This window comes from Sus scrofa, chromosome 13 (genome assembly GCF_054392235.1).
Source record: "Sus scrofa isolate SSC_HxYL_T2T_F1_AM1 chromosome 13, Sscrofa_HxYL_maternal_Yorkshire_Landrace_v2.0, whole genome shotgun sequence".
In the NCBI taxonomy this organism is placed as follows: Eukaryota; Metazoa; Chordata; class Mammalia; order Artiodactyla; family Suidae; genus Sus; species Sus scrofa.
The window spans coordinates 116,157,774-116,171,046 of record NC_139395.1 but is presented as its reverse complement, the minus strand read 5'-3'; positions in this window follow the sequence as shown (position 1 = coordinate 116,171,046).

Here is a 13,273-nt window from a genome sequence, read left to right as displayed (position 1 = left end):
ATCTAGTTTTGCAAATTGGTTTATAAAGTCTTCAGAATTAGTGATCTACCTAACAAATGCTGGCCTGAGCTAATCACACTCTGACTATGCCCCCTGTATTAACATGCACTGAAGCACTCACTTTCCTTCCCAGTCTCCCATCACACAAATAACAACAATGTCCCTATGCCGGGTCTGGCAGCCCCTCCGATTTGGATGCCTCTCACACCACACAAACAACCCTTCTCACTCAGGAGATGTTTAATCCTTTTGAGTTTTAAAGGATCCCATGAAGTTTCCCCAGGGCTTTCTGCCTACACCCAATGAAATGCTCTGCAGTGGAGCTTTCTACCTCTCAGCCCTCAGAGAGGAAGTGGGAAATAGGTCCCTTTACTCTTCATATATACTCTTTTGTTCATATTTCTGTTCACAGCTTGGGTTTCCATTTGCTCTGCTAGGTAGTCTCACATGTCACTGGTGCGAGCATGGCTAAGGGAGTTCTCTACCCCAGTTCATCCAATGACCAGTGCTTGAAGTGCTACTGATGCTATAGAACTGGGGTAGTGATGAGCATTGATGGCTGGGCTTCTGGGAGTACTCCCAAATTCTCAAACATATCCACATGCACAGATTCAAAAGCAGTTCTTTCTTGGTTTCTTTCTTTCACCCACAACCTCCCATTGGGGTCAAGTGTCATACCCTCTGGGTGATATCATGCTACTGCAACACAGTACGAATTAAGTCTGTACATCCAATTCTTTTTTATTATTATTATTATTTTCCCACTGTACAGCAAGGGGGTCAGGTCATCCTTAGATGTATACATTGCAGTTACAGTTTTTTCCCCCACCCTTTCTTCTGTTGCAACATGAGTATCTAGACATAGTTCTCAATGCTATTCAGCAGGATCTCCTTATAAATCTATTCTAGGTTGTGTCTGATAAGCCCAAGCTCCCGATCCCTCCCACTCCCTCCCCCTCCCATCAGGCAGCCACAAGTCTCTTCTCCAAGTCCATGATTTTCTTTTCTGAGGAGATGTTCATTTGTGCTGGATATTAGATTCCAGTTATAAGTGATATCATATGGTATTTGTCTTTGTCTTTCTGGCTCATTTCACTCAGTATGAGATTCTCTAGTTCCATCCATGTTGCTGCAAATGGCATTATGTCATCCTTTTTTATGGCTGAGTAGTATTCCATTGTGTATATATACCACCTCTTCCGAATCCAATCATCTGTCGATGGACATTTGGGTTGTTTCCATGTCCTGGCTATTGTGAATAGGGCTGCAATGAACATGCGGGTGCATGTGTCTCTTTTAAGTAGAGCTTTGTCCGGATAGATGCCCAAGAGTGGGATTGCAGGGTCATATGGAAGTTCTATGTATAGATTTCTAAGGTATCTCCAAACTGTTCTCCATAGTGGCTGTACCAGTTTACATTCCCACCAGCAGTGCAGGAGGGTTCCCTTTTCTCCACAGCCCCTCCAGCACTTGTTATTTGTGGATTTATTAATGATGGCCATTCTGACTGGTGTGAGGTGGTATCTCATGGTAGTTTTGATTTGCATTTCTCTTATAATCAGCGATGTTGAGCATTTTTTCATGTACATCCAATTCTTGTTTTACCATTTTTATATAATGGATACTGGTTTGATATTGGAGGCAACCATGGCTGACTCTGTGCAATCCTTGATTGATGACAGTCATGCTAATTTATTATTTTCCTATGTCATGGTTTACATAATATACTTCTGTGACCCTAAGCTTAGCAAAATATCAGCTGTTTATTTACTTTTCATTGTGTCATATCCAGCACTTGGAATTAAATTGACCAAATTTTTCATGTCCTTGTACTTTTTGATCTGTTTTTCAAGAGCTTCTTTTTCTTCGGATGATAAAGCCTACCAATTTCTAAAATTTGATACTATTTGACCATGTGTCAAAATGTACCTTTTTTTAATCTCAATTTATTCAACAAAAATATATTAAGTACTTTATATTTTTCAGGGAAAGTGTCTGTCTAGAGATATAATTTTAGAAATCACCAGCTTAGTAGTTCTTGTCATGGCTCAGCGGAAACAAATCTGACTAGGAACCATGAGGTTGTGGGTTCAATTCCTGGCCTCACTCAGTGGGTTAAGGATCCGGCATTGCCATGAGCTGTGGTGTAGGTTGCAGACATGGCTTAGATCTGGCATTGCTGTGGCTGTGGTGTAGGCCAGCAGATACAGCTCTGATTAGACCCCTAACCTGAAAACCTCCACATGCTGTGAGTGCAGCCCTAAAAGGACAAAAGACAAAAAAAAAAAAAAAAAAAAAAAAAAAGAAAGAAAGGAAAAAAGAAATCACCAGCTTAGAAATTATTCTTTCCACAGGCCTAAAAGGTGTCACTTAAGAAAATAATGTTGAAGGAGAAGAACAAAGTTTAAAAGTTTAATACACAAGATCAGAAAAATGAGCAGACTCTACCAAAGGAGGTTAAATTAGAAAGATAAACAAAAGATAATAGCATCCTGGAGACCAAATGAAAAACATTTTCAGAGTTCCCACTGTGCCTAAGCAGTAATGAACCCAACTAGTATCCATGAGAACACAGGTTCAATCCTGGTCCTGCTCATTGGATTAAGGATCCAGTGTTGCCCTGAACAGTGGTGTAGCTCGCAGACATGGCTCGGATTTGGCATTGCTGTGGCTGTGGCAGAGGCCAGCAGCTGCAGCTCAGATTGAACACCTAGCCTGACTTCCATATGCCATAAGTGCAGCCCTTAAAAAGAAAAAAGAATAATTCAAGGAAACTTGAGTAATGGACTGTGTAAAGTGCCACTGATAAGGGAGTAAGGAGGACTGAGAAAGGTCCTTAGGTTTGGCAGTATGGTGACACTGGTGATTTTATTAAGCAGTTTATATACGGGATAAGAAAGCATGATTTTTGTATGTCCTGGGCACAAAAAAGCAGTGAAATAGTTTCTCTTCCATTCCCAACTTCTCACTTCCAATGTGTGATATGTTTCATATTGAATGAAGGAGACAATGCCCAGCTCTGAGAAACTACCTGTGTGAATTAACTCAGAATGAGTCATCCCCTACTCTGGGCTGCAGACACTTGTATCAATTTCTTTCCTGAATGGATTCATCTTCTCCAAATGAACAAAGACCATGTCTTATGCTTTGCTGTTCTTCTGTTTCCATCTCCCGGCAATGTTTTTGACACACAATGTGAAATTTGAACTTGAGAGAAAACTTCATGCTCAAGTAAAATGCAAGATGGATTGTTTTGTGTTGTCTAACCCCTCTGTCAACTTCAGAGGCTCTAAGACCCAATGTGCAAAGGTCAGAGCAGCAAAGGACACAAATGTTCTGCTTCGGTCATCATCCAGACCATAGAGTTGGACACCAAAAAAAGAAAAAAAAAAATACTCTGAACTACTAGGGCAGGCCATCTTCCCTTGATGACAAGAGGGAGTTCATCTAAACAGGATTCCTTCAGAAAGTGAGAAATAATGTACCTCTCTATCGATATGACTGAAAATCATCCCTCTGAATTGGTCACATTTTGTGTGTCCTAGAGCCACACTGTACAATGAGACACACTCAGTGTCAGAGTCAAGAGCCAAGAACTTCCAGCTCTGCCTTTATCACTACATTATTACATGACATTGGGCCAGTCATGGAATTGTCCTCTGACTTCATTTCCTTACTTATAAATGGATCTGTAATAACACTTGACCTTCCTTTTTCAGAGAATAATTGTGAGGATGCAAAACTAAAATTAAACTGAAAGATTACATAAAAAGCATATGCTTCCATGCAAATCCAGAATGACCTAATAAGATTATGATTAGATCCAAAGACATTAAATCTAGAGATAAAAGAATATTAAAACATTATAATCTATAAATACCTCCTTCTGTACCTGCAAATCCTTCCAATTATAACAATGCAAAATGAAGAATATTCTCTAACATCAAATTTGTATATCTGTGGGTTAAAAACATTTGTTCTATTTTGTTTTTGACAAGCTTCAAATAGTAAGAATGTATGATATGTTTAATAATGTAAATATGAAGAAAATTTAAGAAAAACTCGATAAAAATGAAAGTTTAAGATAATGGATAAGATATATTAGGGATGGGAGTTTTAGGGTAAATAAAAACTTACATTTGGGTGATAAAGAAAGACTTGTACCTAATATAACACTGAATATTGGATTTTTAATTTATGGATGAGTTCTGTGTTTATATGCTTTTTTATTTTATTACACAAAGCCTTGAGGTGCTCGCATGAGAAGGTACCCCATAAATTATGCTGTGTAACTTCATACAGCATAGCCATTAATCACAAGCATTAAACTTTTCTTTTCTTTTCCTTTGGCATTGAACAAAGAAATCTTGGAAACATAAAGGAAAAGGGTCAGGATAAGCTGCCATGACTATTTATTTCACTTTAAACAGTTGCTTCAGAGCAGGTAAAATGTGTCAAATTTATCATTCCCCACATCACTAACTGTCCTAGGATTAGGCAAGAGTTTTCTGAAACTTCTCCCCCAAAAATCTTAGTTGTTGTATGAGATTTTCAGCATTCAAACTCAAGTTTAGATTAATAAAAAAAAATTATTGTCTCTAAATAAAGGTTTTCACTCAGCCCTCAGCTCTCATGATGTTTTGGTACACATAAATTGAAATTCACATAAAAATAATAATACACAATGTTAATTTCTCATGGGCCAGATTTTTAATTAAATATCATGAATATCCAATTCTCCTAAGAGTATAACACATTAATTATGCCTTATCCATAGACACCATAGCTCTGTCCATTAACTGGTAAGGAAAGGAAAGGAATTAATCTTCTGATACCCAGTGTTTCAAACAGATTACTTTGCATGTTACCTTTTTAATAACCCCTGAAGAGAATATTACATGTTATAAATCCTCATTTAAGAATATATGTAGCATCTGTGGTATATGGAAAGATTGGCCAACAGGGACTTGCTGTATAGCACAGGGAACTCTACCTAGTATTCTGTGATAATCTATATGGGATAAGAAACTGATAGAGAATGGATATGTGTATATGTATAACTGATTTACTTTGCTATATAGCAAAAATTGTCACAACATTGTAAATCAACTTCAGTAAAAGATCTAAAAAATAAAAATTAAAGAATATATGTAGCATAAATTAACAATTGTTGGTGAGAATGTAGAGAAAAGAGAATACTTACACACTATTGGTGGGAAGATAAAATGGTACAATTTCTATGGAAAAAAGTATATGGTAGTTCCTCAAAAAACTAAAAATAGAAATACCATATAATCCTGCCATCTCATTTCTGGGTATATATCTTGAAAGAATTGAAAGCAGTTTCTCAAAGAGATATTTACATATCTGTCTTCATAACATCTTTATTCAAAATACCCAAGAGATGGAAGCAACCCAAATGTCCATCAATGGATGAATGGATAAACAAAGTGTGGCGAAAGTATGCAATAGGATATTATTCAGCTTTTAAAAGGAAGCAAGCCTTGTCATGTACTACAACTTTGAGGACATTATGCCAACTGAAATAAGCCAATCACAATAGAAAGAAAAATATTGTGATTCTACTTACACGAGGCATATATAAAGTAGTTCAATTTATGGAAATAGGAAGTAGAATGGTGACCAGAGGCATGAGGGAGGAGGAAATGGGAGCTGTTTTTAATGGGTGTAGAGTTGCAAGATGAGAAAATTTTGAAGACCTGTCACACGATAATGTGAATATACTTAACATTACTGAACTGTATACTTAAAAATGTTAAGACAGTAAATCTCATGTTATGTGTTTTTTAACCACAATAAAAAAATAAAATATGGAGTTCCCGTCGTGGCTCAGTGGTTAATGAATCCAACTAGGAACCATGAGGTTGTGAGTTCAATCCCTGGCCTTGCTCAGAGGGTTAAGGATCCGGCATTGCCATGAGCTGTGGTGTAGGTTGCAGACATGGCTTGGATCCCGAGTTGCTGTGGCTGTGGCTACAGCTCCGATTGGACCCCTAGCCTGGGAACCTCCATATGCCGCAGGTGTGGCCCTAAAGAAGGTAAAAAGACAAAAAAAATAAAAATAAAAATAAAATATATATGTAGTATCTATCATGACAGCATTTATGTTTTGATACACATTGTTATTTTAATCCCAAATATTACCTTGTATGAACCACATAATAGAAATCTGAAAATAGATAATGGATAAAAACATTTTTTTTAATTACTAAGAAACAGACAAGTTAGATGGAAAAGGAATAGAAGCTGTGGAATTTAAGAGGAAACTTCTTCGGGGCTGGGTAATAAGTTTATTTTAATGGTCAGTGACTCAGTGGAAATGCTAAAAATAGCAACCATGTGATTTCACATACCTTTTTTTAGGGTCACACCTGCAACATATGAAAGTTCACAAGCCAGGGGTTCAATCAGAGCCACAGTTGCCAGCCCATGCCACAGCCACAGAAATGCAGGATCTGAGTCGCATCTGTGAACTACATCACAGCTCATGGCAATGCTGGATCCTTAACCCACTGAGCAAGGCCAGGGATCAAACCCACATTCTCACGAATACTAGTTGGATTCCTAACTGGCTGAGCTGTGACAGGAACTCCATGATTTTACATACAATTTTTTTTAATTACTCAATGAATTTTATTACATTTATAGTTGTACAATGATCATCACAACCCAATTTTATAGCACATTCATCCAAAACCCTCAGTTGAATCCCCCCACCCCGCAACCTGGCTTGTTTGGAAACCGTAAGTTTTTCATAGTCTGTGAGTCAATATCTGTTCTGCAAAGAAGTTCACTGTGTCCTTTTTTTTAGATTCCACATGTAAGTGATAGCATTTGATGTTGGTGTCTCATTGTCTGACTGACTTCGCTTAGCATGATAATTTCTAGGTGCATTCATGTTGCTGCAAATGGCATTATTTCTTTCCTTTGAATGGCCAAGTGATATTCTATTGTGTATATGTATCACATCTTCTTGATCAACTCCTCTGTCGATGGATATTTAGGCTGTTGCCATGTCTTGGGTATCGTATAGAGTGCTGCAATGAACTTTGGAGAACATGTGTCTTTTCGAGTCATGGTTTTTCTGGATATATGCCCAGGAGTGGGATTACTGGATCAAACGGTAATTCTGTTTTTAGTTTTCTGAGGAATCTCCATACTGTTTTCCACAGTGGTTGCACCAATTTACATTCCCACCAACAGTGTACTAGGGTTCCTTTTTCTCCACACCCTCTCCAGCACTTACTGTTTGTAAACTTTTTGAAAATGGCCATTCTGGCTGGTGTAAGGTGGTACTTCATAGCAGTTTTGATTTGCATTTCTCTAATGATTAGTGATGTTGAACATCTTTTCATGTGGTTTTTGGCCATCTGTATGTCTTCTTTGGAGAACTGTCTGTTTAGATCTTCTGCCCAAAAAATTCCCAAAAAATTTTTTATGGGATTTATCATTTTTTTGGTATTGAGCTGCCGAAGGTGTTTATAAGTTAAGTTTTGTTGATTAATCCCTTGTCAGTCACTTCATTTGCAAAGTATTTACATGCAATTTTAATTATTTGGTTGTGAGACCAAATATTGTTGGTAGTGGGTTGTGATACTATAGTTTAGATAACATTTTAATGAAACATTGTGCAATTTCTTGGCTGTTTATTTAATTTGCATGTATATGTATATAGATATGTAAAATAATAAATTCTTGATTTTTATTTGTTATATTTCACATATTAAAAATCATAAATAGATCAGGAAACAACTTTTTTTGTCTTTTTTTTTTTTTTGTCTTTTTTTTTTTTTTTTTTTGTCTTTTTTAGGGCCGCACCTGCAGCATATGGAGGTTCCCAGGCTAGGGGTCTAATTGGAGCTGTAGCCGCTGGCCTATGCCACAGCCATAGCAAGGAGGGATCCGAGCCATGTCTGCAACCTACTCCACAGCTCACAGCAATACCAGATCCTTAACCCACTGAGCGAAGCCAGGGATCAAACCTGCAACATCATGGTTTCTAGTAGGATTCGTTAACCACTGAGCCACAATGGGAACTTCCCAGGAAACAACTTTTAATAATTCTGTGATGTTTCTTTAGTTCCTTTATTCCTTGATTTATTGTTTAACAATAAATATTTTATTTTTAATAAATAAAGCATTATTTAATAAAGCATTACCAAGAATATTATCTTATTATATTCTAACAAATCTACTTCAGCCAAATGGCTAAAGGAAGAGATTTTTTAAGACAAAGGGGCTTTATCTAGAATCCCAGTTTTGTCACTTGTAATTTACTTAATTTGTCTTCATAAATTTTTAAATGAGCTCCAGTTTTCTCATGAGTAAAATAGAGGGGGTTATGTCCACTTCATATATTTATTTTAATGATACAATATATGTAAAATACATTAACATAAATTCACTAAACAATAAATGTCATTCCCTCTTTCATTAAAAAGCAAAAATAGCTATTATTCATAATACTGCCAATGAGGCAAAGCAAGATTCTGAAGTGCATTTTAAATTATTAAAAAAATAATAAAATTACTTTCAAATTTTAAATGTACTTTAAATACTTCCTCTCTTGCTTTTTTTTTTTCCCTTTAAAACTAAACAATCCTGGAGTTCTCATTGTGGTGCAGAGAAAACAATTTTGACTAGTTAGTATCATGGGGATGCAGTTAGATCCCACGCCTCACTCAGTGAGCCAGGGCTATGGCAGTTGCCATGAGCTGTGATATAGGTTGCAGGTGAGGCTCAGATCCTGTATTGCTGTGGCTGTGGTATAGGCTGGCAGCTATGGCTCCAATTCAACCTCTAGCCCCTAGCCTGGAAATTTCCATATGCCATAGGTGCAGCCCTAAAAAGCAAAAAAAAAATTTTTTTAAATTTTAAAAATTAAAAATCCTAATAAATTATGTTAGGTAATATTCAGTAAACCAAAATATTTGAGAAATTGAAGTAAATAAATGTTTGTCCAACCACAAAGCAAATAGTTTATTAAATATCTTCCTCTTCTTATTCATAAATAATGGGGGTTATTATTTTTAAAAATCATAAAAGCTCAACTCTTCTGATCATATTTTTCAAAAATTATGTTTCTAGAAATACATTCCCAGATATTAACAATTAAAAGCAGTCTTGTCAACTCATCAAGGCAGATGAAAATGGGAAAAATTCACAGAGAGACAGTGAAATTGTATAGAAATAAAAGTTATCATTAAGATCCTATTTTCCCACATTACATATAGTATACTTTTATCTAAGCAGAGGAGCTTTTGTTAATGTTTCTTACTAGAAAAATTTATGACAAAAATCAAGTGATTTTTTTTTAATTCCATGTAGCTAACAATTTACTAATATATATTAGTAAGATCGTTATGTGCTGACTTGTGTCCCACTTAAAATTTATGTATTAAAATCCTAACCTCCAGTACAGGACATGGTTGTACTTGGACACAAGGTCTTTAAAGAGGTATTTACTGTAGAGTTAGGGCATTAAAGTGGGCCCTAATCCAGTATGACTGGTGTCCTTATAAGAAGAGCCAACTGGGTATACGGGATAGGTAAACAACAAAGTCTTACTGTATAGCACAGGGAACTATATCCAACATTCTGTGACAAACCATAATGGAAAAGAACATTTTTAAAATATATGGATATATATACAGAGAGAGAAAAAAAATATATGGATAAATGATAGATAGAAAGATAAAACTAAATCACTTTACAGTATAGCAGAAATTAACAAAACATTGTAAATCAACTATACTTAAATTTAAAAAAAAAGAAAAGAAAAGGCAATTGGGACACAGACATGCACAGATGAAAGACAAGGTGGAGACACAGAGAGAAGGTAGCCATTTCAAAGCTAAGCAGAAAGGACTTCCAAGAAACCAAACATGTTGACACCTTGACCTCTGACTTCTAGCCTCAATAACTGTGAGAAAATAAATGTCTATTGATTAAGCCACCCAGTTGGTAGTACTTTTTTATGCAGCCCTACAAGCCAATACAATGATAGAACACTCTAACACTCTTGAATAAAATTAAATTAAATTAAACCCGTGGGCTTTCGTGGAATATTAACTTATTTCAAAGGTCAATATACATATACAAAGAAGTAAGACTTACAATTCTGTCGTGTGCACCTGACTCAGACTGTGTGAAATGAAATGACTCACATGATTAACCCACGTGGAAAAGGCCAAGACAAACTATTAAAGTTAAAAACCAGTGATATAGAGATCTTTATGAGACAATATCCTATTTAAAAAAAAAGTTTTAAAATGTATATAGTTCTGGAGAGCAGTAATTCATAGCTCCAAAATCTCATGTAAACTGTAAACAAAGTTTTTGGCATTGTTAGCATATACTAATGAAATATTAAGCAAAATTAACTGCGATTAAAAGTTGCTTCTGGCCAGAAGACAAAATTATTCATTCCAATTAGTATGAAATTCAATATTATCTAAACACTTAATGCATTAACTTCAATTTCAAGCATTTAACCTGAACTCCAGTACTCATTTAAACTTTACCTCATTTTATTTTTATTAAATTTTACTAATTAATTTTCCCCAATCCTTTCCAAGAGACATCACAGATAATTTTCAAGGAGCATCTATGATTACAGCCTAGCTGTTGACATCCTAAACTACTAGTCAGAACTCACCAACAGAATGAATATATACATATGTCATGTTAACTGTTTTGTAGGTTTCAGCTCTGCTCTTTTCTTTATAGATGTACAAAAGCTAAACGAAGAAAGAAATGGCCAAAAGATCTTAATTTTATACTTATATACAATATATATATACAAAAAATTTTAATTTTCTATTATACCAATACTAAGCAACTTCATAAGGCCTTTTCCACTTATTTGCCATATACATACACACACTCACACAAATATATAAAAGTTTAGAATTAGCACACCCATTCTGTTCTTGCATAACTAATTTGGCTTTTATCACCAAGGGTACAAAATTGACTCTCAGCCTAAGGAAATATATGGGAGATATCTTACAAAATGTCCAGGTCATCTGATGTTTAGATGACACAGAGTTAAGTCTCACCTGCCATGCCCACTTTTGACACCAATCATTACTACGACAGTGGTGGTCAATTCCAGCTTTTCTCTGCTACATCTTTTTTATAAATGTATATTATCACTCCTTTGACTTTCCACAGTATCACACTTCAGTTTTTAATCTTTATTCCCATACATATGTTAATTATTACTGTGAGAACTCTAATCCTTAATGGTAGCATAGTGTAAAGGCTTAGGACATTTGTTTCAAACTAAGAAAGATCTGGAGTCAAATCTGGCTCCATGATTTTGATTCAAGATGGCAGAATAAGCTCATGGATGTACTTCTCTGACATCCTTAAATCTGCCTCCCTTACACATCTAAGCCTAATAAGAATTACATCACTAAGAAGTGATAGAGGGGGAAAAAAGAGAATCAAAGAGATAAATGGAGCATGGTGCTTAGAAAACGAGAATCCAGAAGCATACCTTGGAAAAACTTTAAGACTAAGATAGGTAGAGTCCCAATTGTTGGAGAAAGGAGAGCAGAGAAAGATACAACACAGAGCATGAGAGTAGAGTCCTCTTCCCCCGAGGAACTCCACAGAACTCCAAACACAGAGTCAAGTTACGGTTTGTTCCAGAAATGAATGAGTGGTTCAAAATAAGGAAGTCCATCAACATAATTTATTATCTTAAGATTTAAAGAAGAAAAAAGCCAATTATTTAATTACCAGGTGCTAAAAGGGCATTTGGGAAAATCAATCAGCTAATTAAATGTAGGCCAAATAGAAACAAAAAGAAGTTACTTAGAGGGGATTTACTAAAATACAACTGAAAACTTCATTGTTGGTGAAATGGTAAAACCATTTCATTATAATTACAAACAAACAGGAATGCCCTCTATCACCATAAAAATTCAGCATTGCTTTTGAGGTTCTAGCAAATGCAATAAAAAATTAAACAATCAATATTAATCTTAGGAAAAATGGAATTCTTTTTGCTCACAATATAACTGCATATGCTTCAATTTAAAGACATATACATACTTAACTTTCTGCCTTCACTGCATTAATATCTAGATGTGTAAATGGAAAGAAAAACTCACTCTTTACATCATCATACAATACCTAGGGATATGTTTAATAATTCAAGGGACATAATTTATGTAAAGGAAAGTAGAAATTTAATTCAAAGATATAAAGTAAAATCTCACAAATTTAAAAAAGTAGTTTTGAATGGTAAAATTTGATATAAAAATATTGATTCTCCTAAATTAATAAATAAATAGAATACAATTCCAAATATAATCCCATGGCCTATTACTAGAATTAGAGTCAATAATACTAAGATATGTAGAAGACTAAATGTCAGAAAATAAATAAGAAACTAGAAAAAGAAGGCTTTGGAGGATGGGCAGGGGACTAGGTGAAATGATTTATAACATCTAAGCCATTCTAATCAAGCAGTATAATATTGGCACAGTAATAGCCAAATAGTTCAAGGAAACAAAAGGGAGAGCTCAGAAGTAAATATCCAAGACATGTGTCTGTGTGTGTGTCGTGCGTTTGTGTGTATGTACATATATATTCCTATAGACATAATTAGTATTTAAATTCAGTGAGACAAATGTTTTCCATAAAACCATTATGCTTGATAGAGTTAAAGGAATGATACCCTTGTGGCATAAAGAACTATTACCAGTACCTAAGAAAAAGGCAAAGAAACAAATAGAATAGTGGGCAATAGATCTGTGTATAAAAATCACAGAAGAGAAATCTCAAAAAGTAATATGAAAATTTCTCATTCTCTGTATTAATCATGAAGGTATATCAAAGTATTAATAACATATTGCCTTCTGCTCATAATACTTTAAAACTGGAAGAAGGGAATTGCCATTAACTGGAACACAGTAAACTAGAGAATTAATAGATTTGACAAGAAAATATCCAGCAGTATACCAGGAGCTCAGTGTGGACATGACATTGTTTGTTTGTTTGTTTGTTTTGGCCACATGGGCAGCATGTGGAATTTCTTGGGCCAGGAATAGAACGCTTACCACAGCAGTGACCCCAAGTACTGCAGTGACAACTCAAGATGCTTAACCCCTTTGTACCACAAGAGACTCCTGGACATGTTATTTTGAGATTCATATTGGACACTCAAAGTGGAGTTATCCAGTGGCAGTTGTACATGCAGGTCTGGAATTCATGGGTAAGTATGAATCTATGTAAAGAA